The sequence below is a fragment of the Fukomys damarensis genome, unplaced genomic scaffold (assembly GCF_012274545.1).
Source record: "Fukomys damarensis isolate Sample0158 unplaced genomic scaffold, DMR_v1.0_HiC HiC_scaffold_9, whole genome shotgun sequence".
NCBI classification, from domain to species: domain Eukaryota; kingdom Metazoa; phylum Chordata; class Mammalia; order Rodentia; family Bathyergidae; genus Fukomys; species Fukomys damarensis.
In genome coordinates this window covers 33197745-33221027 of record NW_022900921.1, presented here as the reverse complement: position 1 = coordinate 33221027, position 23283 = coordinate 33197745, and the positions used below count along the sequence as shown (strand labels likewise).

The following is a 23283-nucleotide window of genomic DNA, read 5'->3' as shown; positions in this document are numbered from 1 at the left end:
CTTATTTTTACCCCATACTCCTGCCCTTCCCTCACCCGCTCCACCCTTCCCTATTTATAAAGGCTTTGTTTCCATTTTTCCCTTTTCTCATATTTTTTCTTGTCCCTTATTCCCTTTCCCCTATTCTTCCCACTTCCCCTAGACCTTTAGCCCTTTTCTATTTCACATTATCAGTTATACAATTTTTACACAGTTGTACAATTTACACTTTTAGTTTTTCACACCAGAGAAACTATTCAGTATTTATATGTGTGTCTTATGCATTTCATTTAAGAGTATGGCCTCAATATGCATCCATTTTCCTATGACTGACTCTAATTTCTCATTCTTTACGGCTGAGTAGTGTTCCATTTTATAGAAAAACCACATCTTCTTTATCCAATCTCCAAATAATGGGCATTTGGGCTGTTTCCAAGTCTTAGCTCTTACAAACTGTGCTTCTATAAACATAGGTGTGCATATATCACTGTGGTATGATTCTTTTAATTCTTTTGGAAAGATAACCAGCAGAGGGATAGCTGGGTGAAATGGAACCTCTGATCCTAGTTCTTTGAGGTATCTCCATATTGATTTCCATAGTGGTTGCAACAGTCTGCACTCCCACCAACAATGAAGAAGGGTTCCTTTCTCCCCACAACCCCACCAACATTTGTTATTGTGTGATTTCTTGATAGCAGCCATTCTTTGTGGGGTGAGGTGGCATCTCAGTGTTGTTTTCATCTGCATCTCTCGAATGACCAGTGATGTGGAATATTTTTTCATATATTTACTTGCTGCTTTTACTTGTTTATCTGAGAAATGTCTGTTCATTTCAGATGCCCATTTTTGAATCGGGTCTTTATATTTTGAGTGCTGATTATTTTCAGTTCTTTATGTATTCTGGATAATAGTCCTTTGTCTGAGGAACAGCTGGTAAAATTTTTTTCCAACATTGTAGGTTGTCTCTTAATTCTGCTGATGGTTTCTTTTGCAGTGCAGAAGCTTTTTAATAAGATGAGATCTTAGTTGTTGATTCTTTCTGCTAGTTCCCATGCTACTGAGGATTTGTTCATAAAGTCTTTTCCTATGCCAATGTCTTCAAGAGTTCTGCCTAATTTATCTTCCAGCAAGTTTAGTGTTTCTGTTTTAATATTTAGATTCTTAATCCATTTGGATTTTAATTTAGTGCATGGTGAAAGATAAAGTTCTAGTTTTAATCTTTGGCAGGTTGAAATCCAGTTTTTCCAACACCATTTATTAAAGAGGCTATCTTTCCTTCAGTGGGGATGGTCAGCTCCTTTGTCAAAGATGAGGTAGCTGAATACATCTGGAGTTGTTGTTTTGTGTCCCATTCTGTTCCACTGATCCTCAGGTCAGTTTCTTTGCCAGTACCATGCTGCTTTTATCACGGTGGCTTTGTAGTATAGTTTCAGATTGGGAATTGTTACACCTGCTGCCATCTGTCTGTTGCTTAGGATGGCTTTTGCTATTCTAGGTCTGTTATGGTTCCAAATGAATTTTTGGATTCTTCTTTCTAGTTCTATGAAGTATAGTGTCAGAATTTCAATTAGCATTGCATTAAATCTGTATATCAGTTTTGGTAGTATGGCCATTTCCACTATGTTGATTCTTCCTACCCAGGAGCAGGGGATATCTTTCCATTTTCTTATATCCTCTTCAATCTCTTTTTTTCAGAGTGCTGTAGTTTTCAATGTAGAGGTCTTTTGCTTCTTTTGTTAGATTGATTCCCAGATACTCCATTTTTTTGGATGCTATTGTGAAAGGAATTTTTTCCCTAATTTCTCTGTGAGTCTGTTATTTGTGTACAAGAAGGCTATTGATATTGGGTTGTTGACCTTGTATCCTGCTACTCTCATGCTTTATACTCTTCATGACCACACTTAGTTTGAAAAATTCCAATATTTCTTTTTTAATATTTAGACATTTGATCCATTTTGATTTTAGTTTAATGCATGCCAAAAGATATGATTCTACTTTTAAATTTCAGCAAGTGGAAAGCCAGTTATTGTAGCACCATTTCTTAAAGAGGTTATCTTTCTTCCAGTGAAGGTATTTGGTAGTTTCAGGAAGTATGGCCATTTTCAATATATTGAAAAACAAGGGTATCTATCAAAAAACAAGGGTATCTTTCTATCAAAAAACAAGGGTATCTTTCCATTTTCTGATATCCCCTTTGATCTCCTTTTTCTGAATTCTGTAGCTTTCAATGTAAAGATCTTTCACTTCTTTTGTTAAATATTCCTAAGCATTTCATTTTTTGGATGCTATTATAACAGGTTTTCTCTCTCAGTGAGTTTCTTATTTGTGTACAGAAAATCTATTGATTTTTTGGGTGTTTACTGTGTATCCAGGTATGCCACTGAATTTAGTTATGAAATCTAGAAGTCTTTTGGTGGAGCTTTTGGGGTCTTCTACATAGACTATCATGTCATCTGCAAATAATGATAATTTAGCCTCTTTCTTTCCTGTCATTATTCCTTTTCTTTCTTTTTCTATGTCAAATTGCTGTGACTAATGTTTCCAGAATTATATTGAGTAAGAGTGGGGACAGTGGACATCTTTGTCTTGTTCCTCATTTTAGAGTAAAAGCTTTCAGTTTTTGTTCAGTTAGTATGATGTGGGCTGTTCATTTGTCATAGATGGCTTTTATTAGATTGAGCTAAAGACCACCTATTCCAATTTTCTGTAGGGTTTTTTATATCATGAATGGGTATTAGACTTTGTCAAGTGCTTTTTCTGCATCTATTGAGATGATCATGTAGTTTTTATCCTTGACTCTGTTAATGTAATGTATTAAATTTATTTATTTCCATATGTTGAGCCCTCCTTGCATCCCTGGGATGAATTCTACTTGTTATGGTACATAGTCTTCTTGGTTATTTGCTGCATTGCAATTGCAGTTATCATATTGAGGAATTTGCTGTCTATATTCATTAGGGAGATTGGCCTGTATTTTCCTTCTTTTGGTTGGATTCTCTTCTGGTTTTGGTATCAGGATAATGCTTCCAAGAATAAACTTGAGAGTATTGCTTCCCTCTCAATTTTATTCAAGAGTGCAGCAAGCTAAACTAGCTAGTATTCTACATGGCATAGTGTTTTACCAGAAAGAATGACTGAGAAACTAGTTTTCAGACTTTGAAAGCAGGCAGATTTTTAAAAATAAAGTAAGTAACCCTGTTAACTAAAAATAAATCCTGAACATATTAATAGGCAATGATAAAGTAAGGTTTTGGAAGACATGTATCCATGTTAAATATTAAGGTTTGTAGCCCACGTGGACAAAAGGTTTTCTTGGCTCATAATTCTGCACAATGTAAAGGGATCCTGAGACAAAAAAAAAAAAAAAAAGAAAAAGAAGGCTGACAACTGCTGCTTTAGTCCATCACCTCATTGTTCTGATTGGAAAACTGAGGAGAAGTAAAGAAGTGGGGCATTAAACATAGAATAAATAAATAGAAGTGTTATTTTTTCAGGAGAAATCACATTCAGACAGAAAACAAATGATTTCTTAGAAGTGTTTTTGTTGAGTGTTTTTATGACCTGTAAATGCAGCTAGCAGTGGAGATTCTATGCTTAAATTATGCATGGCATAGTGCACCTTACCAGAAACAAGTGGTTTCCTTTAGTAGTCTAAATTTGAAAATCTTGAATATGGATCTTTATAACTTGTCCTTTTAGAAAAATACAAAAGAAAACAACAGCTGTACTAAAAGGAACAAGAGTCACAGAAAAATGGGCAACCTGCACTAATTAAAGCTGGTTAGTGGATAACCTGGTGTCAGAAGGCCAGGGTCCTGATTCTCAAAGGGGCTACAGGAAACAGGACAGAAATGAAACCTTTTGGAATAATGTCCTATTAGAAGAGATGTGGGGGCCAGGGATTTAGCTCCAGCTTCTGGTGCCTGCTTTGCAAGTGCAAGTGCAAGGACCTGAGTTCAATTCCCAGTACCAAAAAAAGAAAGAAAGAAAGATGTGATCAGGGAGGCAGAGTGCTTTCAAAAAAGTTTCCATACACTGTGTCACTCTCAAAGACCCTATGGCTTCTACAATATAAGATTCTCAAGGACCAGTAGTGTTGACAAGTCATGTAGCCTTGTCGGGAGTCCTGTTAGAAGAGAGGCTGAAGGCTTCAAGGGTTGAGTAACAGACATAAAAAAGAATGATATAGGTTAGGGACAACGTGGTAGACATGCTCATATAGTATACACATTTCCTAGAGTCACAGAACATTTTGAATGGCAGTGATCAGATTTGGACAAGAGGGTCCCTGTACCTTAGAGTTTCCTAATCTTGTTTCCTCTGACCACATCCACTCCAACTGAGCAAAGAGTTTGAGGGTTAAGTGGACTTTTTGTCATGCCAAGGCCCCTGGAAATCTCTACACAAACAGCTCCCTACCTCCACCCCATTCTGTATCCAGGCTGGGTGTGTATCTGTGAGGATGGAACAGGCACCAAGTCTAATCCTAAATCTGAGAGCTGGCTGAGGATTGGCTGTCTGCATAATGAAATTTGGATACATGGTTTGTGGTGTTCATCTTCAGCATCTGAGGCCCCCAGTAGTACAGATGGAACCAAGGGATACAGAGTGTCTTTCTGTACAAGATTTTGAGGAATCTAAGCATTCTAAGTACAAATCTGGCTTTCTCCAGTTTAATTGTCTCACTGTTATTAAGATTGGAGGGTAGCATATATTAATTTAACACTGGGACTCCATCATATATTCATTTAACACCAGGGCCCCACAAATATTAGGGCTAGATCTGTAAAGAATTGTGTTTAAAGACAAGCTGGCTGACCTTTAGCAGAGTAATGTTTAATGGGAGCAACAACCTCTATTCTGGATCATTTCTAATGCAGAAACTCAAACTACAGGGTCACGACCTATTCTTGCATTGTGAACTCTCAGGAGAAAAAACATGTTTTTGTGTAGCCATTATATCAAAGGATTTTGCAAGTCATCACAGTTGCCAAGGGTGTCTCCTCTCTGACTGGAGATCAAGCAGAGCCAGTGGGCACAGGGTGGGCATCCTTAGGAGTGTCCAGAGTGCCTGCCTGCTGCTATTGCTGGAACATTCCCTGTACATCAGTCTAGAGAAGTGGCTGCCCTGGACAGGGTCCCCGAAGTGGGGGCGGGGCTGGGGAGGCAAGACTTGCTAATTCAGTGAGTATCAAACCCAGAGGAAAGAAGCTTGGAACAAGAGCTCCTCAATCATGTTACTATCTGGGTATATATATCATACACTGGAGAAATGACTGACTCATCCTCCTAAAGGAAGGTAGCTCAATGAACAACCCAAAGAGTGACTTCTGGTGGGAGTTACAGCTACGACATTCTGAATCTTTGCAAGTTGCTCACAAATACGTCTGCTATTGTATAGCATTTCCTAAGTGTCACTGAAGGATGTTGTGGCATTGTTCACTTACTTTGACTTAAATTCACACAGCACTACTTTGAGCCAGCCCTGCTCTGAACACTTTAAAATGTTTAGTCGTACAATCTTCATAAAAACCTTCTATGTAAGCACAGTGATTAACTTCCTTTTATATCTGATGAAACTGAAGTATAGAGTGGTTAGAGGATGTGGCCAAGGTTGTACAACTGGCAGGTAGTAGACTGGGGACAACTAAGACATTCTATCTCTGGGATCAACATCAGAATAGGTTTAATGCTCCTGACAGCCCTTTAGGGCTGGCTCTATTATCACTCTATTCACAAGGAGGAACACAAAGCTAAAACACAAAGTTCTCCAGCTTTTGTAGGTAATTAATTCGGCTTAGGTCCCATAACTGATGAGAGGTTTTGGCCCCTCACAGCCTCTCTGCGGAATCAGCTGTACTCCACTGAACTTTTCTGAGAGTTCTGGACAAACAGGGTTGACTTAAAAGTTTCACACTTGTGCAGTCACGCTTGTCACCACTGTCATTTTGATTCCTAGGGACTAGTTTGGAATAATAACCTACAGAAGGGGTGGGGTGGGAGAAACCCTGTGATCACTTTCCAAATATAAGACATCTGTGAGGTGGCAAGACAAGCATTTGCAGGGAACTGAATCACATTTGCTGCCTGATGGAAGTGGGGAACTTGGTCAGAGTCCTCAGCTGACACCAGGATATGTGAAATAAATGAAATGCTTTACTGTACAGTGGAAAGATCACAAGTTTGGGGCTTGACAGGTCTGAGTTTGCACCCCACCTTCACTGTTTACTTGACTGCTTGGTGTCTCCCTGTTTTCTCATGTGTAGATGGTGATGACAGTGCTGCCCATCCTGACTTAAGGTAAGGATGGGGCACAGGGCAGGAAGCCCAGGGAAATGTGGGTTTCCTTTCGCTTTCTTGTTCAGAATCTCAAGTGAGCTTAGAAAGAACCCATCGAAAGCTTCCTCAGTGGGGTATTTGGCTGGGGTAAACAGTGCCATGCCAGCTTCTCTATCCCCTGGACTCCGGAAAGTGGAGACTTCCCTGGCCAGCAGTGCACCCCGCTGAGCCCACTGACGCAATGGCTCGGGCAGAAGGCCCAGCTCTGCCTGGCCCTTTGCCTAAGCTGCTTGAGCCAAATGTGGGAGCCAGGAGGCTGGGCTGTGGAGGTCCAGAGACCCATAGCTGCCTATATTCTTCAGCCCTGGGCCTGGCCTCCCTATGTGTAGAGGGATATTGAGGTATTTGCAGAAGCCAAGTGGGGGGTACTGGTGCCAAATTTCTCTTCCTCATTCTACCTTGATGGCTTGGTTTTGTGTTCTTGGGTAAAGACAAACGAGAAACAAAGTCAATCCTGAGAAGCCATCAAAATTTTCCCTTTGTCCTCTATGCAGACCTGCAAAGGGGCTAGGGAGCAGCAGCTTCATAGCTTTTTCTGTTCTTCAGGGGAGAGTAAGGAACTCCAGTCTACAAGTATTTCCAAAGCATTTTCTCTTCTCTCTCATCCTGGCTCAGAGTTTGCAGAGGGACCTGCAGCATATGTTCTGCCTTGATTTGCATTTGCACACTTTCCTGCATCCATTATCTCACCTCATTAGGGCTTGGAAGGGGAAGCAGAGCCGAATGTGGCAGCAGCATGCACTTTCCTGAACCCTGTGGAGAATTGTCCCAAACGGTAAATGAAACAGTTGCAAGGGCCGGCCAGGAGCCTGTAGGAGGGAGGGCATCTCCAGGCCCAGACCCAGCAATGTCCGGCCAGTTTCAAAGGCTCCAGCTGTGCCCAAGTTGCATGTTCCAGCAAGGGAGCACCTGAATTTAAGCGTCTCTGTGACTGACAATCCTGCCTGAGCTCAGAATGCCTCACAAGGCCCTGTGGACCCCATGCCCCTCCTTCTTGAGCAGTAAAGCAAATGGTTAAAGTGATACATCTCCTTGCCTCCCTCCTCACTCATGGGAAAGGCTCAACCCCTTTCTAGATGGGGAGGGGAGGAGGGGGTGAAGGGAGGGCAGAGGTAAGGGGAAAAAATGAGAATCAAGACTTGTCATGTAAAGGTACAAGATCCCAACAATGAATGTAACTGTACTGTATCCCTAAAATGACCAATAAACTCAATTAAAGCTGAAAAAAAATAAATAAAAGTAGGGGTAGTCAAAGAACTATTGTCCAGTTCTAAATGAAAATGATACAAGGAAAAGCCCGTGGTATCAAGAAACAAGTGGTAAATATACAGTCATTAAGACAGAGATACGAGAGGCCGGGGATTTAGGTCAGTGGCATTGCACCTGCCTTGCAAGCACAAGGTCCTGAGTTCGATCCCTGGTACCAAAAAAACAAAAAAAGCAAAAACAAGATAGAGATACGGCAGTGACACGGAACTCACTGTACCTCCCAGGATTCCTGCCTAGGACTACCCCTCAGTGTCTGTGATGACATTGCCTTTGATCCTCAATGCCTATTTTCTGTTTTGGTTTCCTTCACTTTTTTGAGTGGAGGTCTGGATCTGTCACTAATCAGCAGTGGAAGCATGAACAAACCATTTCACTCCCCCAGCTTTACTTTCCTCATCAGTTGAGTAAATGGCACCATTAATGATTTAGTAATATTGTAGAGGTTTGCTTTAAAAACCAAATGACCCAATAATACCTGCCAATGAATTTTTATGGTGATAAAGTGCCATGCAAAAATGGATGGTATTCCAACATGGATAAAGGCATTTTTCCCTTGCCTGTGAAAATTGTCTTTATTGATTATCTCTTGAATTTCTCTGTTAAAGTAATCTGAGCTAGCTCTGGGCCTGCTGTAGACAAAGCATGGTGAGACCGACAGCTGGTCTGTGGAACAACTACAACAACAAAAAAGTGGAGGTGTGGGCTCTTTATAAGCATACCCAAAGTGCAGGAAGGAAACAAATCCAAGTTTTACTGAGGAAGTGTTGCAAAACAGGTGTTTGGTGATTGTTCTTTCCCTCATACAATGGAACATTTTCCAATCTGCCCAATGATTTCAAGGAGAGAAGAAGGAAGGTCCAGCTCTCAGAATGTAAAGAAGATGCATGTGAATATGGCAAGAGGTTGGGAACAGCCAGCTATGGGTCAGGCATGACCTGGGCTCAGGATGAGAGAACAGCACTTTGTAGGTTCTGAGGTCAGCTTAATTGACCAGATGTCGGGCCTGCTTTTTACCCCATATTCTCTGAGAAAGGTTTATTGGGAAGTCTATGTTCTGTCATCTCTAGATTTTCGTGGTTCACAGTGCCATTTGCAAAGAAATCACTAGGCCCTGGAACACACAGTACAGAAGAGTGAAGTGGATTAGAAAGTAAAATCAGGCATCAGAAAGACAACAGTTTACCCTCATGGAAAGGAATATCCTGCCAACTGTTCCCACAACTTTCCTTTCAAACATCCCCTCATTAACATTTTAAAACATGTCCTCATTCAGCTGTTTTCTGAGTCTATAGTGTGGCAGAGTAAGTTGGTAGTATAAGCCCTTTTGTCCTAGCTCAGATCCTTGACAACCAAGGACTCCACTCGGGAAGGAGTGAAGGAGGAGGAAGGAGAGGGCTGGCTCTGTCATGGAATCTGGAGCTGTCAGTGCTAGATACTCTATGGGGAATGGGTGTGCGGTGGGAGATGCCAGGAGATGGCTGAAAACCAGGAGAGCAGATGGCTGAAAATGACCATCCTTTACACTTTGACCCTGCTTAGGTGAGTTAGTTGAGGAAAGGATACATACTGGCTCTGAGAGTGCTTTACCCTTCCTACTTACTCGACACAGGACCATTTTCTTGAATTTGCCAGGCAGGGGCCTGAACTTAACAGTAGTCCATTAACATGACTTATAGCAAAGCTAATGAGTTTAAATGGGACTTTAACGCACAGGCTTTAATCAGTTTAGCCAAATGATCTCCACTTGGTGGGAGGCAGTTTTAACAAGTGCTGCTGCTTTGAGGGGGTAGAAGCAGTATGCACACTCTTATAACTGGAGAAAGGGAAGAGATTGACTAGAAACTAAATTGGATATAGGGTGTAGATTGGGCTATTGGTCTGCAATGTATGATGGGGTTTCTCTTGAATGTAATAGGGAATGTGAAGCCAGACCTTTACTCTATAGTCTCTGAAGGGGAGAAGTCAGTTGTGTTTGAAAAAGTTTTGGGTTATGAACAGCAAGGAATTAACTGGAAAATAGCCTGCATATTGTTGGAAAATAACAAAGATACCTGGTTGAAATGAATTCAAGAGTTGCCTTTGTAAGTCTCCTATTTCTTTGGGCAGCACTACTTGACTAAGGCCCACATGTGCACCTCAACAATATGTGTGTCCTACCATACTCTCTGCTAGTATATAATATGGTCTATAAATAATAAATATCAAGATCATGACGGTGATAATAAGCCCTGAGGTACCTTTCCTGGTCCTAAACTAATATGTTATTATCTTGCCGAGAAAGCAGTTTCCTGTTGGATTGCTAAGTTATTCTCTTTATTATATTTAAGGCACAATGTTTAGAGATTTACTCCTCTTTATAATTAGCTGGGTGTTTAACTCTGTTCTTTCCCTTTAATAACACGTTCACAGGGAGTCTGAAAGTAATGTGCTGCTTGCTGAGCCGAGGAACATTTAGAGTTCAATCATAACATTTTTGTGAAATGAAAAGAAATTGGAATCTTCTCCAGAGATTATCATCAATTACATCTGCATAACTATGCCACAAAATTCCAATGGCTAACATACCTACATGGAAAAATGTTTGTGAAAATAGCAGCTCTTCAAAATGCAGCAACGTTAAGGTTGGTCAGATATCCCACATTTCTGAAGCCTTGCTTTAAAATTAGCTCCCAGAGGGAAAAATTTAACGTTATCATGATACCATCTTGGAGATTTTATTTTCAGGAAGGACATATGGGGATGTATGTGTCATCTCTACTGTTACAGGTGACCTACAGCACTCCCTTCAAAGGAGGATTCATGTATGCAGGCTGTAATAGTATAGCAGATATTACCCAGAATGTGGCTATTTAGCAAAAGTAACATTTCCGATTGAAACTTTTAGTATGTACCTACACCTCCCTCCATTTTTCACATAGGAAGTTTGGGGGTGGAGGAAGGGCAGGCCAAAATTACTACTTCAGGTTACATGTGCACGTGTGTCCACTTATCTGTGTGCCTGAAGGAAGATGATGGCAAGGGAAGTGGAGAGCAGCAGCATATCCCAGGACAGGACTCTGGCCCCAGTCCCTGACTCCCTCTGCTGTGAAGCTAGGACAGATACAGACCCAAGGAAGACTGATTTATGGGTTAGCCTTTGGCATTTGGGGAGCATGCAAGTCTTGGAATTGCATTTCTCAACCTAGTAGTGCTTGGGTTTTTAGTGTCAGGGCCTCTTAGAATCTTGCATCAAAATGAAGAACTTCTAAATAGGAAAAGACACAATCAATCAAGTGCACAGAAAACTTACGGAATGGGAGAAAAGATCTGGAATGTATGCATCTAATCTGGGATTAATATCCAAACCTATTAGGAACTTAGACTCACAACACTTAGAACAGCTACTACCAAAAAGATGAAGGATAACAAGTGGTAGAAAGGATGTGGAAGAAAGGGAATAATGCACCATTGGTGGGAATATGAATTAATACAGCCACTATAGAAAACAGAATCATGCTCATGAAAAAAAAAATAAAGCAACCACAGGATCCTGTAATCTTGCATCTGAGTATATATCTAAAGGGTATGAGATTAGTATCTTGAAGAGACATGCACAGTTCCATGTTCACTGCAACATTATTCACAACTGCTAAGACATGGAATCAAGTGTCCATGGATGGACAAACAGATAAAATGTGATATCTTGTATATATATATATTCTGTATATGTTGCATATATATATTTATTGTATATCTATATGTATGCATCGCATGGCCATTACAGTAAATAATAATGTATTATATGTTTGAAATTTACCAAAAGTAAATCTTAAATACTCTCACTCCTCAAAAAAACATACTTGGTAACTATGTAAGGCTAATGATACATCAGTTAGGTTGATAATAGTAACTATATTTATGTGTGTTGACTTATGACATTGTACACTTTAAGTATTTACAATTTTTATTTGTCAATTATATGTCAATAAATCTAGGAGGAAAACCTAAGTATACTGTAGCCTAACATCAGAGCTCCAATTTATGGACAGTGGGATTTTCATTGGATAACATTTAAAAAATGTTTCTTTCAATTCATTATATAATATATCATAGAAAAGTCTCACCTTGTAAGATGGTTGACATATATTGGCCTAGGGAATTCTGTTTTCTTAGTGTTTTTGTGTAGCAACTTGGAGAGCTTGGCGATTAGTCCAAAGCTGTACCTTTGAATTATTTGGGTAATGTTTACCCTTAATATTGGAAAAAAAACACAGATTTTTATTTTGCTTGCAGGGAATTACATGAATTAATGGACTCAAATATTCTTATGAAATTTTTATGGGTGTTGGCACTTTATTCATGAAGAAGATGAGAAATATGATATGGTGGACTAAAGTGACACATTATCTACCATTTCAGTATTTTTAATGACATAGCTTCAGTAACTTTTCATTCATGCTATTTGCAGATCTTACTTTCCCTTGATATAACTCCAGCATTCTAGGAAAAACCATTTACGTTAAAGGTGACTTGTTCTCTCTTTTGGAACATGTACTTGGCAAGGAATTCATTAGCCAGACAGGTGTTTATGTCACTGTCAAATATCAGTTGCTAATTTTTTGTTTCTGCTTGTGAGAATAACATAAGTCATTAGGTATTAATAAGAAGCATATAACCTTTCTTATACTTAGATGGCCTGAAAGAGACACCAGCCATTATTTCAAGGATAGATTGCTATTGCTGTATTCTTGGTACAAGCTTAAAATGGCATGAGTTTCTAGGTAACATGAGATGCATATATTGTCAACACTGAAAACTCTTTATCGATGCAGAAAAAAATTGGGACCTCTTATGAGAAAAAAATGACTAAATAACCCATGAAGCTGTTGATATTTAAGAAGGAAAAACTTCAGAGGGATAAAGTGAGACATTTATGAACAAATAAAAATGACATACATAGAAGTTGAAACAAAGAAGTTAGAAGGATAAATATAAGTACTACCATCTAGCAGACATTAGCACTATAGGTAAAACAAAACAAAAATATTAACTTATCCCCAAGGTTAAGACAAACTGGAAATTTCCTCCACAAGGAAGATAAGAAGAGGTATAATTAGGGGAGAAGTTGTTATCAATTTTAAGTGACAATGATACACCAGAATAGAAAACTTGGACCGAGTTGGAGAGAAGCTTCAGAGTCAAATTGCTCATTCCAGGAATGAGGACCCCGGAGAACAGCAAGGCTCCATGGATTACCTAGTGAGTGGCCTCTACCCATGTTTCTTGGACTGTGTTTCATACTGTGGTCATACTGAGGCCCTGTCAATGCCTCATAATCAATAAATGATAGAGAAGGGATTTATTGATGCTGTAGTGCAGCCAAACTAGAAATCTGGATTGTACTTGAAGGGTGAAGACCACAAGTTAGAAGCAGGGTTTAGGAAATGATCCTTTAGAACTGGGTTTTGAGGATGGGAGACATTGGGAAAGAAAAATTATCTAAAACTTCCAACAGTAAATTTGTGTTGTGGGAAGTCAGATGTAAAGACCAAGGCCTTATTTGAATGCTTACAGGGGAGCAGACACAGAGGAGGAGATAGTATCTCCCTCAAGTCTGTTTGCTAGTGTGTCAGTGTCAGCCAGTTTCAAGGATGGAATCAACTGTAGCTGAAGTCTGATAAAAGAAAATGCACATTTGGGTGCAGTCTGTAAATTATGAGAACCTGATAAATTTTATCTGAATCCCACATCACATGCTTGCTTTCTTCTTCTTTGTGCAAATCTAGTCTAGTAAAAGTGAGGAGTGCTGTCAGGTTGGGGCTCTTTGTCCACTAGAGGCAAAAGTCCCCTGATTCTTCTCTTCCAAATTATCTTTATATCTTACCTTTAATCCTCTTTTGTCCCCGAGTTGAAATAGACTTGCAGGCTGGCTCCTACACTGTGTAACTGCAGGATCTGTGTGGAAGCTCCTGGGGCACTTTACGCCCAAGTAGAGCTTGGAGTTTGGGTGGCACTAGTTCTAGGTTTCACAGTAGAGGTGCTCCATGTACTTGTAACACACTGAAGAAATTTTAAGTGATCCTGTGACAGGCTCAGGGCTGTCCAGGGTTATACAGTGTTAGGCCAGATGTGTCAGTTGCCTTGGTCACTCTGACTGGAGATTTGGAAATTACCTTGATAAGTGTGGGGACTTCAAACTGAAACCTCAAATAATATCAGAAAAGATTCTGGGACATAGTTAATTCAATAAGCTGGTTAGAAGCCATCTCTGGCTATTTTGAGAGTTTCAGGGATTCTTAGGGGGAAGCGGGGACGATGATTCTAATTAACAGACAGGTATTCCAGGGGTTGACTCTGACTGTTCAGTAAACAACTCTGTCTACTCTCTGGTTGCAGAGGGCCTTTCTGAGCCTCAAATGAAACTTCCTCTGTGAATGTGGCTGGCGGGTGGGGAGGTTCTTGTTCTGCTTAGCATTTCTCTGCAACCTTCCCTGGGTCACTTGTTTCATCTGCCACCCTCTTAACTAGAGGGAGCATCTGACCATGCCTGTAAAGCGTACTGCTTCATTAAGTGTAGGAGGCTCGAGGAACTTATTAGGGCTGGTCCCAAAGGCCTTGTTAAAGATGTGATTTTAGTGTCAGTATGCAAAGTGGTTAGTGTCTTCAGGCACCCGCTAGTTCTGTGATCTTGGGCAAGTATTAGTTCTGTGATCTCCAAATCTCAGTTTCTCCACTGTAAAATGACTATAATAAAATTACCTCCCTTAGGGAACTCTGGAGATTAGTAAATTAGGTCATGCATAGGACAGCTTAATATTGTAGAAGAACATATTGGGAAAAAACGTATTAAATTGAGTGTTATAATTGTGACTTCTGGTGAATGAGGGGGTCTAGGCTTGAAGAGTCCTTTGGAATTCTGAGCCCTGGAGTGCAGTGGATCTTAACAGTGACTTGGTTTCTCAAAATATAATGGGAGAACCTTTCCAAGGTGTATTAGTTAGCGTTTTGTTGTTGTTGCTAAGACAAAATACGTGACACCCATGTCTTAAAGTGGGGGGTTAATTTGGATCACAGTTTCAGAGGTTTAATTCCATGAACAGCTGCCTCCAAGACAGAAGAGGGTGGTGGAGCGAAACTGCTCACTTAATGGCAGCTGGGAAACAGAGCACAGAGGAGGAGGACTACAGAAGAAGGCAGGTCACAGCTCTGTGACTCACCCAGACATACCTAGAAGAGTTCTTTACTAATCACCTCGGCAATTCCCAAGCCAACAAAACCAAAACCTAAAGATAAACTTAACTATCACACCAGGCCTCCAGGAAGCCCAGGAACTCAAATTCCATGAGTTCAAAAGGAAGAAAGACTATGGATATAAAAGGTGAACTCAGCTCAGCTTTCTAGGAAGTGAAGTCTATTGTGTACCTTTGAGGCTGTGAATCATGGTACTAAGACCCCAAACCTTGCATTACCATGAGTCCCAGTGGGCCAGTAGGAACAAAAACCCAGTATTAGGGGGTTTAGGGAGAACCCAGGGCCAGGGTCTTGACATTGTAGGAAATCACAGAGAGTAAATTACTGCAACCAAGTATGGGAAGAACTTCAAGAGACCATGGGGAGATGAAAGGCATAGCATTATTCCCCACTGCTAAGCATGACTGAAGGAGCTGGTGTTGTAACATAGAAAATGAACTGTGTGATTCAGAAGCTATTGAACACAGAGAGCTCCTGCTGACTATGGAAGGGTTGAGAATAACAGTAGTAAACAATAACAGTGCCTGCTGTTTGCCAGGTACTTTGTAAAGTGCTTCATGCAAAGGAGTTGGTTTTTTTTTTTTTAACTTTGCAATCACACTAATTTCTAAAGTCAGTAGAAGCACATATTTTAGTAATATAAACTTAAATTATTATAACATGTAATTACCTTTATTCTTTTTCTTCACGATCTCAGTTGCAAAAATTTCTTTTAGTTGCTGGCATAAAGGCTCTTTATCTATTTCAGTATTGATTTTTTTATCAAAATATTTTCTGCCTCTGAAAACCACTGTTCCAACAAAGGCCAGTTGTCCAAGACTCCTATAATTCGCTTTTGTGTATGATCTCTTAAGTTCTGGTACCCATGTTTGTCTTGGTTATCAGTAGCGCCATGTTAACCAATATCTTTATGAGCTGTTTCATGTGAAGATTCTTCAGCTATGATATCATTCATGTGACTCAGCAAGAAAGTATCTGACATATCTCGTAATATGACAAAATCAAATGCAGAAGAAGGAAGAGGTACTTCTTTTGAAGCCGTAGGATCCACAACCAATGTGGATATTTGTGTTTTCTTTGCCTGCATTTCTACAAGGTTTCTGTTGCTGCCAGTGAGAGCTTCCTCTAGAAACTGTGCTTGGTTTAATGTCATTGGAAAGCCATCGAGGATCCACCCTTTATTCCAGGCATCTCGTTAACAGCATTTACTCTGATGTTCACTAGTAATGTGTCTGGAATCTCCTTCCTTTCTTCAGCAATTGTGATTTTGCACCAAGTTGAGCACATACAGTGATTTTAGAGAAATTATCACTATTACTTAATTTGACTGCTTCCATTTTTGGTGTTCTATTAGTATGTGTACTAGATGTAGTTGCACCTTCTGTTTCTGGTAATAATTCTCCTGAAACAGGAGCATCTGAAGATACCTTGTGTGTGTCCTGGCTTTCTTTACTGTCCTCCTTCAGATCTGATGGAAACTCTCCATCTTCTTTCTGAATTGGTAGGTCCTCACTGACTTTTTCATTGTCATAAAATGCTTGGACAGCTTCTTGGACAAAAGTATCCATACAAAGTACCTGAACAGGAAATTCTCTTTATAGATTCTTTAAAGTCATAGTTTTTCCGCCAAGTGTTTTTCCCCAGTAAGCATTTAATGGCAAATGAAGGCAGTTTAGGCTCAGTTGGCTCAAATTGAGGAAGAAAGTTTTCAATGACTCTGTGAAGCACATGGCCCAGAATGGAGTTGTTGGAAGGTGGTAAATTATCTGTCAGCCCACTCTCCAGCCACGTTCTTAAATTCATAATCTTTGCTATCTAGCAAGTCTCTTTCATCCAGTTCTGTAAGTTGTTCTTCAGAGGGATTAGCAGTCATGTGCTTAATAGTTGTTTGTTCATTTATGGGCTTTCTATGAAAAAATTCCTTCCAGTTATGCATCATCTTAGGTGGAATCAGATGACTTGTGAACATTTTATAGCCTGCCACTTTAATGGACAAATCAATATTTGATCCAAAATTTCTCTGCATATTTTATCATGCTTTCTATAATGAGCCTGAACTCTTTCCACAGCAATCTGTTCATGAACTTCTTTCTCTCTGAGGATTTTCTCTTCAAAATCAATCTTAGCTGTGGTTTTTCCATGAAATGGAGTACTACTCAGCCATAAAGAATGAGAAAATAGAGTCATTCATAGGAAAATGGATGCACATGAGGCTACACTCAAGTGAAATAAATAAGACACACATGTAAATACTGAATAATTTATTTGGTGTGAAAAGGTAAAAGTCTAAATAAGATCCAAACTATATAACTGAGAAGGTGAAATAGGAAACTAAAGGAGTAGGGAAAGTGGGAAGGGTAGGGGAAAGGAAATAAGGGACAAGAAAGAATATGAGAAAAGGAAAAAATTGAAAACAAAGCCTTTGTAAATAGGGGAGGGTGGAGGGGGAGAAGGGAGGGCAGGGATAAGGGGAACAAATGAGAACCAAGACCTGTCATGTAAAGGTACAAGATCCCAGTGATGAATGTAACTGTACTGAATACTTTAAAAGTGCCAATAAACTCAATGAAAAATAAAAAAACAACAAAAAACAAACAAAAAACCCAAATTAATCTTAGCTTGTTTTGCCAAAGCCACTTCTCAATCAAGAGCATCCTGAAAATCTTTAAGTCGTCTTTCCTCACATTGTTTTTCTCTGAAAATTCTGTAATGCCATAAAACCTCCTTTTAAGGCCGAGCATGCATGAACTGCACAGCAATCCAGCACTCCTATTGAGGCTGTCGCGTGAGACTCTGATTAGCTGCTCCTCATGGTGAGCCTCCTCCTGTGCTTGATGGGTGATAAACTGGTCCAGTAACAACCACTGCTATCTTTTTCCCTTTGCTCTCCATCTTCTAGGAGCTTCTGGATTTTTTTTTTTAGATGTAGTCATCATCTGAATAAGTGTTTAACAAGCCAGTAGTTGTGTGGTCTGCTGTATCTAAGACAGTCTTGGATGCACTTTCTTTTGCCTTTTTATCAATGCTTTAGACTTCATAATCTCATAAGTAGCTACATCCACTGCCTCCTTGTTTTTTTGTTTTTGTTTTTTTCATCATTCTGGGGGCCTCAAGTGCTATCAGAGTGCTATTGGATGCAGGTTTAGGAATCTGTATGATTGCTTCTTGGATTTTGGCCATTATTTCATTTTGTTGTCTCTATTTAAGGGTTGCTCTTGGGAAGCTTCACTTTTCATGTTTTGAAATTTTAAGCTTACCATAATCTGTGTGTTTGGTACATATACTGAGGTCATACTACTTTCCTTCTTTTTCTGAAGAGCAATGTATATTTGCTATAGGAGTTTTGTTGCTGCACCAGATTTTTCTAAGGGTGCTTTGGGCCATATTCTTATCAAACTACACACCCAGAAGGTGAAGTATTGGCTCCAAGCAGGAAAGATTATTAAGTCTAGCTGTTGAAATCTTGCAGTCTGAAAATTCTGAAACTCACCCTGAAGTTCAAATTTGTGCAGAACTTCTCCAATTAGATGGCCACTGGAAAATGCCTTTGCAAATGATTTGGAATCTGTTAATTATGGAAGATTCTGTCTTCAATTCTTTGGCACAGTATCTTCACGGGATTGAGCCAAGCCCTCCACCTAAGACCAATCAGGGGATTGGTTCTATTGCTGTGTTCTGTTCTTCTGGAACCTCATGAGATCAAGTGAAGCCCTGCCCCTGATACCAACCTTCTGGCATGCGCTGAAGTGGGAGCCCTCCAACTGGTACTAATCAAGTGACAGAGTGAGGATGTAGCTCGGTAGACAGAATGAAAGCACAACCTGGGATGTAGCCGAGTGGAGCCAGTCCCTGCCTGGTAAGTACGAGGTTCTAAGCTCGATCCTCTCCTCTCTCCCTCTCCAGGTTCTAAGTTTGATTCTCAGATGGAGCAGTGGCGCTGGGACTGAGGGGGGACAAACAGACATGTGGTGATAAACACTGACTCCCCAATTTGGTGTACACGGTAGATGAGAGTTAGGAGAATAAAGCAGAAGCTCTGAACAGTTTCAGTTTCTTTTCTTCTTTATGTTAAGATGGAGAAAGAGGTATTTTAAACACTGAAATAAAAATAATTTTTTGACAGAATCCTTCACCATGGTCTGTTTCTTCAAGCACTTAATAACTGTTTTCTTTCATAAGCTAGAAACTCAATTGAGGGAGACGTTCAGCAATCACTGTCCATTAGTGAGAAGAGCTGACATTATGTATTACTGATGTTGTGAAGAGCTCTGTTTCTGGGGATGTGTTCTGTGGTGCACCAGTACATCTGGGTATCTGAGAAGCCTCTTAATGCTCTCCACCTCGAGATCCCCTTGTTCTGTTAATGTTCATACAGTCCATAAGCAAATTACTTTATATCTTGGGTTCTCTAGGGGCTGTTTAACAGAGTAGGAACAGGATCTTGAAAAAAATAGTTCAGGGTCTTTCTAATTTATTTTTATTTTTATTTTTTTCAGGGACAGGAGATGCTTGTTCTATACTAGTCATTTCTTTTTTCCCATTAAGTTTATTGGTACATTTTAGGTATACAATACAGTTGCATTCATCATTAGGATCTTGTACCTTTACATGATATATTTTGATTCTAATTTTCCCCCATTCCCCTGGCCTCCTTTTACCCTTTCCATCCTTCCCTATTTACAATGACTTTATCTCCATGTCTTTCCTTTTCTAATATTTTTTCTTTTCCCTTCTTACCCTTCTCCTACCCCTCCCACTTTCCCTACTCCTTTAGACATTTTCTTCCTGTTTCACAATATCAATTATACATTTTGATCCTTATTTACACTTTTATTCTTTCATACCAGAGAAACTATTTGGTATTTACACGTGTGTGCTATTTCTTTCACTTAAGAATATGGCCTCAAGTAAAAGCAGCAAGTAAATATTTGAAAAAATGTTCCACATCACTGGTCATTCGAGAGATGCAGATGAAAACAACACTGAAATTCCACCTCACCTCACAAAGAATGGCTGCTATCAAGAAATCACACAATAACAAATGTTGGCAGGGTAGTGGGGAGAAAGGAACCCTTCTCCATTGTTGGTGGGAGTGCAGACTGGTGCAACCACTATGGAAATCAATATGGAGATACCTCAAAGAGCTTGGACTGGAGGTTCCATTCGACCCAGCCATCCCTCTGCTGGGTACCTTTCCAAGAGAACTAAAAGAATCATATCACAGAGAAGTATGTGCACCCATGTTTATAGCGGCACAATTTGTAATAACTAAATCTTGAAAACAGCCCATTTGCCCATCCGTTGGAAACTGGATAAAGAAGATGTGGTTTTTCTATAAAATGGAATATTACTCAGCCATAAAGAACGAGAAAATAGATTCATTCGTAGGAAAATGGATACATATTGAAGGTATACTCCTAAGTGAAATAAATAAGGCACATATGTGTAAATACAGAATAGTTTCCCTGGTGTGAATAATCTGCAATAATATGTAAGATCCTAATAAAATTACTGACATTTAGAAATGGGAAGAAAGGAGCTAAAGGTGTAGGGAAGGTGGGATGGGTAGGGGAAGAGTAAAAAGGGAAAAGAAAAAATGTGAGATAATGAAAAGATGAAAATAAAGTGTTTGTAGATGGGGAGGGGAGGAGGGAGTGAAGGGAGGGCAGGGGTAAGGGGAAGAAATGAGAATCGAGACTTGTCATGTAGAGGCACAAGATCCCAACAATGAATGTAACTGTACTGTATCCCTAAAATGTACCAATAAACTCAATTAAAGCTGAAAAAAAAAGAATATGGCCTCAATGCACATCCACTTAGCTATGAATGTCTCTAGTTTCTCATTCTTTATGGCTAAGTAGTGCTCCATCTAGTCAGTTCTTTATATCATCCCATGCATTTGGCTTAACCTTCCCTGGGTTTCAAGTACTACTTTCACACATCAGCCTTTCAAACCTCCATGTGGTCAAAGAAGAATTCCCCTTCCTTCCTGCTTGCAGTCTGTTTGTGGTCTGCCCCTGTTTCCCACTAAAATGAGATCATTGGAGATACTTACAAGCACTGCTTCTATGAAAAATAGTGAACACTTTCACATCAGCTCATGTGTCCTTATGGATATTTTTCCTATTTAAAAAAGCTTTTCATGCTAGAATACAAATAAAATTGCCTTAAAATGCAAATTGCATAGAGTTGTAATACATAATTTCCTTTTAAATCTTCTTTTCATTTCTGTCTATAAAACATTTCTCTTAGATTGGCTAATTGTTCTTGTTTTTTAAGCATCAAACTCCAAATACAAAGATTAAATGCAATATTCCCACAAAATGTTATTTCCTCTTTCTTTAGACTGCTTTGTTCTCATTTCCTTCCCACTAGAATCATACTGGAAATTTTCAGTAGTGCCAGAATGTTTGACCTTCAGTATGAATGATCATTGAATACAAGAAGCATTCAGAAAACTCTTGCTCAAACTTTCCTTTTTTAGCAATGTCTTAATTTACTTCTTTCTATACAATAGTTCCACATCATTTTGAAAAAGTTACTAAAACCTTGTACATGTAAGATATTGACTCTGATCTATATGTGTATTTTCATAAATAGGAATGAATATTCAGGTAAATAATGAAAATCATTTTTTTGTTTTCCTAATAGGACAAAGTGGCTGTCTTTTTAAGTTTTTTTTACACATCCTCTAACTTATTCTTATACAAAATCAAGAATAATATTTCTTCAACTTTAGATACAGACAAAAATTTACATTGAGATTCAGGTGTCAGCTAAAACATGAAAACAGATGTTGCGCCTAATCTAGAATTGAGTTTGGACTGAGTGTCCTACCACTGAAATTACCACATGCCACAATATTCTAGGCACATGAGATGCATTAATAGACAAAATAAAGTCCTTACTTTCCTGAGAGTTACATTCTGTAGTGTGTACCTGTGAGAAGGGGTAGTGAGAAGAAGAGAGCAAACATTAAATGTGACAAATCAATGTTTGTGCTTAAAAATAGAACCTGCTAAGGGAGATATAGGCAAGAAAAGAACTTCTACAGGTCTACTTAGGGTCTAGAGTAAAATAATAAGTTCTGGAGCTTTTTAATGCAAAGTCCTTGATCTTGTATTGCTGGGACATGATGGTTTTATCTTTTCACAAGTTCTCACCTTGTTGAGTATGCCATTATTGAACTAAGTCAATAAAGACATAACAATAATAATAATAATAATGCATCAGGAGATGGATATTTTTAGGAAATGACTCTCAAATGCTTATATGTACCTCCATTCTATGTCAAGGGAAAAAACTGAGGGGAGTGAATCCTCAGATATTCATCTTGGCCACTGTCTGGACTTGTCCAGGTGGACTGAAAGTGGGAAGTGGATGTCAGAATTAGGGGGTATTGAGCAGGCCCAGTTCTAATATTTATGGGGTTCTCAGTAAGGTAACATATGAAGGATATGACTCACACCTTTCTGTTCCAGCCCCGCCGTGCAATGTGAGGTGTGTGTGTGTGTGTGTGCGTGTGCTCGCGCGCGCATGTGTGTGTACATGCAGCTCAGATGAGAAGTCAAGTTCTCTCCATTTACTTTTCCACAAAATAGCTGTTCTTTGGCACCCTCTCAGGAAGACAGACCCAGGACAATGACTTGTGCACAAAGTAGGCTGAAATCATTGGGCAGGAAATTCAGGTGTGTTCTGCGTGTGATCCAGAAAGGACCTGTGGGTTCTGGTGGACAGAACTTCTCACCTGCAGATTCTTCAGTGAGTGTGATGAGCAGGGCCAGAGAATCACCAGAGTGGGGTTCTGTAAGCATGGTGATCATAACAGAATCCTAGTCATCCAGAGTTTAAGGACCATCGTATGTCAGAGGGAGAGTATGAACAAAAATGACCAGGAGATCCAATAAGAAATGGAGACAGGTGTTATGAAAGCTGAATTGGCTAGATTTTAATCTATCAGTGACACTAGTTCTGAAGCATATCCAGTTCTATTTTACTGCTAAACCTGAAAAGAAAACAATTATTAACTACACCCAATAATGAAATGAAGTCACACGTTATCCTAGTCACTTTCTTTTTTTTGTTTGTTTTTGAGACAGGGTCTCACTATGTAGTTGAGACTGACCTGGAACTCAGTATGTAGCCCAGACTGATCTCGAACTCACAGCGATCCTCCTGCCTCAGTCTCCCAAGTGCTGGGATTACAGGAGTGCACCATCATGCCAGGCTTCCTAGTCACTTTCTTATTAGCTGGACATAACCACATCTTAAAGAAGAAGCTGTTTACTTTGGCTCATGTTTTCAGTCCATCGTTTCAGTCCAAAGTAGAAATGGTATAGTAGGAGGGTCTGGCCGAGGGTAGCTGCTCAGGTCATGGTAGCCAGGAAGCAGAGAGAGAGAGAAGGAAGAAGCCTGGGAGAGAGATGTACCCTTCCATGTCATGGCCCAAGGAACCTACTTCTGGTC

At 39.7% G+C, this 23283-nt stretch overlaps 1 pseudogene; it reads right to left on the bottom strand.

Moving 5' to 3' along the window:
• Positions 1–3374: 3374 nt before the first annotated feature.
• Positions 3375–22631, bottom strand: LOC104855335 (annotated as a pseudogene).
• Between the last annotated feature and the right edge of the window lie 652 nt (positions 22632–23283).